The 4,818-nt window shown below is 45.9% G+C and overlaps 1 long non-coding RNA gene across 1 annotated transcript; it reads left to right on the top strand.

The window, feature by feature from the left end:
* The first annotated feature begins 211 nt into the window (after positions 1–211).
* LOC123163139 (uncharacterized) lies at positions 212–1,148 on the top strand. Its single transcript, XR_006481727.1, has 2 exons — positions 212–487; positions 817–1,148. It is a non-coding gene; the product is annotated as an uncharacterized lncRNA (long non-coding RNA).
* The last annotated feature ends 3,670 nt before the right edge of the window (positions 1,149–4,818 follow it).

Below are 4,818 nucleotides of genomic sequence, written 5' to 3'. Positions count from 1 at the left end.
ACAGAAAACGAGAAACTTAAAAAAAATAGTCCTTGGCCAAATCTGCACAACCCAAACCATTGGGCACAGCCCAAATTTCTGCATTTGTCTCCTTTTTCTGGATAGAGATGGGCCTTCGGCCGTTCAACTTTTTGACCGGCCCATAGGCCCGCACCGCCCCCAGATTGGATAAGGGAGAGGCAACGGGATGGCTTTCGTCCCCATCGACCAACCGCCCCCAATCCTGATCCAAACAACGGCCACCCTTGTGCTTCCACCGCCGACCGTGCTGCGGGAAGCCGCGCTTCCTCCGGAACAAGCCCGTCTGCCGGACCGTCGTGTCGTGCGCCGTCGCAGCTGGCCACGCGTGGGAGGAGCGCCGCTGTCGCAATCGTTCTAAGAGGAGCCGCGCTTGGGCAAGAGCTGCCATTCGCGCTTCCTGCTGACCGCAGGCTGTCGGTGTGTTCGGAGTCGAGTGCGTCGATCCGCGTTCGACATCATTTATGAGGTAAGAACACAAATTGAAGGATAAAACATGCGCGCATACAGTTCTTGGTTTGGATTTCGATCCATTGATCGAGAGTGCCAACGCACCATAGTTTTCTGTTCGTCTTTTTCTCCTGATGTCTTGCGGAAGGTTGCAAGTATTGCCTGATTCCTGGTTACTACAGGTGACAAACGAAACAAGGGTCAATCGATTGCACTTTCTCTTTCTTACCTTCCTTGATTTATGATGGTGGTGGCCAATTTCAAGTTTTTGTTATCCTGCTTGGAGAGTATGACAAATCCATATTTTCTTGAGCGTGCGACTAAATCGGTTGAGTTCTTCTCCTGCAGGAGGGCATGCCGACACATGTTTGTGTCTTCTTGCCGTGAGCAGCCTGATAAGAGTTGTCGCCGAGGGAGCGTCGCAGTGCCTTGCGCCAGAGGAGGAGCACTTCTTGCGGTAGGTGCGAGCGGCCGCGCCGTTCTTCATTCCTGCCGGCACGCGCCTGACGTTGTCCGCCTCCGCCGCCGATGGGATGGACGTCACTGCTGTTGTCCACGCCGCCGGGAGGCTCTCCTCGCCTCTGTGATTCTTGTGCGCGTGTACCCGCCTTCTCGAGATGGCCTCTCTCGCTCAACGGAGAGCAAAGCGCTGATAACGTGTGAAGAAACAATTGCTAGAATCAATCGTCTATATGATTCTCTGATGATTACAACTTATATATCTCCTGAAGAGACATGTCCAACAGACACAACGCTTTGGAGAGTCGGGAGAGAAGAGACGCGTCGGTTAGTTTGCTAACCGACTCTCTAATACAACGTGGAGATTATCCACATAATTAATTACAATAATTAATTCCTAACAAATTTTTACTTAAAGCAAACCGTATCCAGATATCGTCGTTAACCTTAATGACGGTGATTAGCCATAACTTAATTGTTACTTAAAGCAAACGGTATCCACAGCTGTGATTGTTAATTAGGATAGTGCATGGTTATATTTTAGGAGAGTCCGGAGGAGTTGGACGTGCATGCATGCATGCACGAAGAGTATGAGCATACACAATGGACAGGAACTTTTGATGTATTAAAAAAATAATTAAATAAAGTTCAATAAAATCCGAAAATATTTTTTAAATAAACTTGACTTTTCATTATACTTGTAAAAACATTCCACAGAAAGAAAAAAACCCGTTGACTTCTTAAAAAAACGATTTTTTCGGTCAAAATAGTGTGAATAGTGACCTATAATAGCAATATATTTTGTTTTTTGGCCCTTAAGGCAATGCTTGTTTTTTATTTGGGAAAATTTATATACTGTTGCAAAAGAAAGTCGAGTTTATTCTATAAAACTTCTATTTTTTATTTTTTTAATAATAATTATTATTCCCATATCAGTTGTGTATAGACCCAACAACCAAAAGGGTATTTCCCCATTCACAATGGGAAAATACCCTCGTACCCCTGGTTGTAATGAATCTGATAAAAAGGTTTTCATGAAAAAATAGCAATTCAAAAATCTTTGAAACTATTTTTGAACACTCGTATAAAAATTTCTACAAAGACAGGAGTAAGGTCTTACCTCCTCCTAAAGGGCCCGGAATTGGATAAATCCTCTGTCTCGTGTCTTACCATCTAGATCCTCCACATGCACCCTCTCCAAAAGTATGTCATCGCTTGACAACACCGTCAGACTTAAAATACCAAGATAAGTTGGATTTTAATACAAAATTTCACTTTTATCAAGATTGGTTGATCTAATTGAATGATGAATAAAATAACAATAACATATGAAACCCGAGATGGTAGAGTCTCTCGGAATTTGGTGATAGGAGAAACAAGAACGACAGCTCATATTGCACACAGAATGGGGGTTCAAACCCGGATTGCCTGGAACACTAAACAACGTCCCTACCACTGAGCCAATGCTCAGTTCTATAAACGGGTTGGGCATAGGAGAAACTATGCACCAAAATTAAATAGAATCGGTGAATCTCAAGCTTTGGCCGGCTAGCCCAGCAACTTGTGTTGTTGGCTAGTAAGACTCTGGGTCTTTCCTGATAACTAATGATTCATGTGTTAGATTGTGTGTAGAGATAATGTATAAGATACGAGCGATTCCCTTTTATTTTCGCATTAGTTCTATGCTATGAAGGCATTGATCTTATCTTGGAAGCTAAAAGATGGCACCAATCAAGGTGGAACACTAGGAATGACCTAACTATGCACACAAAGTAAAACAACATGCACATTAGAACCTCGACAATATGTGCCTCGTTGATTTAAAAACTATGTTTTCCGTGTGTTCATGCATCAATGATAAAACCACCGTGACTATGTGTTTGCTTCATTTTACTCGAAATTCTAGAATTTGTGCCATGAGTTAGATGTGAAAACCCGCCATTTTGCTAGTATACTCACTCTACGCGGGGGGGGGGGGGGGGGGGGGGGGGGGGGGGGCTAAGGTTGGAACCTTTTCTATTTAACCAACTAAACCCATTCTTAGTTTTTGATTATTTCAAGCTTCCTTTTCATGTATGTACCGGTACTATATCCTTCACTACCCATCTTTGAAAATATATTAAACATAGCTGGCCGAGTAAATAGCATAAAACTACTACTTTACAGGTTAGGGTTCTAAAAAAACTACCAAATATATTTTTTTCGCTGATAACTACCAACTCAGGGGTCGGCTGTTTCAAAAAACCCAAATTCCTCGTTGCTAACATTTTAAACCGGTTTATGACAGGTCGGGCCCGCTCCTAAACAATCCGTTTGTTGACCGTTTTGTTTGACCGTTAATTTATTGTAGGACCCACATGTAAGAGGTTTCTTCTTCCTTCTACTTTTTCTTCTCCCCCCCTGCATCTCTCTTCTCTCCTCCTTGCCGGAGCTCTCACCGACGGCGACCTCCACCATGCGCTGCGCCCAGGAGCAAGGGCTGCCGCGAGCCGCGCCATGGAGCAAGGCGAGCAAGGGCTGCACCATGGGGCCGCGCCCAGGAGCAGGGTTGCCCCGCCCAGGAGTAAGCAGCAATGGCTGCCGCGTCCAGGAGCACGGGCTGCCGCGCCCAGGAGCAAGGGCTGCCGCGCTCCATTGCCAGGGTTCAGGTCGACGCGCCCAGGACCACGCGCTGCCGCGGCCGAGCGCCCTGGCCAGGGGCTCGGGCTCGGGCCGCCGCGCCCAGGAAGAGGGAGGGGAGAGAGAGGTCGCGCGGCTAGGACTTCACGGCGGCTCCAGGCGCAACTTGCCGGCAGAGGAGGCAGCGGCCGAAAGGAGCTCCGCGGCGGCCCTTACTGCACGCCGACGGCTGCGGCGGCGCAGCTCCTCTCGGGCTTCAGCAGGGGAGGGACCCGATTGCTTTTTATTTAAGTTTGCAGGGACCTGATTGCTTTTTTTCAAATTTTACAGGGACCTGATTGCTTTTTTGATTTTTTTTTTATTAAATTATGACGAAGAGACACTGACATGTGGTTCCAGTTAACAGTCAAACAAACGGCCAGACAATCAGTTTGCTTACATGCGGGCCCCAACTGTCATAATAACGATCAACAGTAAAGCACTGGACGATTAGAGTTTTTTGAAATAGCCGACCCCTAACTTAGTAGTTATCAGAGAAAAAATAATTTTTGATAGTTTTTTGGAACCTTAGCCTGTAAAGTAGTAGTTTTATGCTATTTACTCTAGCTGGCCAGATGTAGATGCGTGCTGTGTCAATCTCTTTCTTCACTGCCACATGGAGGGAGGTCAAGCAGTGGAACCAGCGGTCGACTTTAAGCTAAGAGTAGATCCACCACCAGTCGCGTACGTACGTAGCATGTGGCCGTGTATGATACCAGTATCCTTTTCTTTTTCTTTTTTTGCATGGATCAGTATCCTTTTCTTACGACGTAGGGCCCTCGCGCGCCTGCAGGTAGGTGGCGAACCTACATCATATCGTACACTACAATACTATACATTTGTGTACGACTACCACTTGGCCTTTAGTAGTATGAATCTGGATCATGTCGAGCTTATTTTATGGCGGGAACACGTCGAGAGAGATACTACATGCATATGCATGGTAGTAAGTGTGAGTGGTCCTGATCGATCAGCTAGTTTTTCTTTTCTGGATCATAGCTATTTAGCAATCCAGTGCGACTGCACGTACGTACGCTGTTACGGTGTTGGAGTAGTAGTAATAATATATGTTAGGTGTGAGGCAAGGCGACGTGGGTGCCAGTGGACCCTTTGAGTAAAGATGACTTCAGATAATTTATCTATAGTCAGTTCCAGTGTGATTCGGTGATTGTACCCTGGCGCACAACATTGTTTATCTCTGAAGAGTACTATTTTAACCCTGCTAGCCGTCTG

Source organism: Triticum aestivum, chromosome 7B, assembly GCF_018294505.1.
Source record: "Triticum aestivum cultivar Chinese Spring chromosome 7B, IWGSC CS RefSeq v2.1, whole genome shotgun sequence".
NCBI classification, from domain to species: domain Eukaryota; kingdom Viridiplantae; phylum Streptophyta; class Magnoliopsida; order Poales; family Poaceae; genus Triticum; species Triticum aestivum.
The sequence above is the reverse complement of the archived record's forward strand: the minus strand, read 5'-3'. Positions and strand labels throughout refer to the sequence as shown.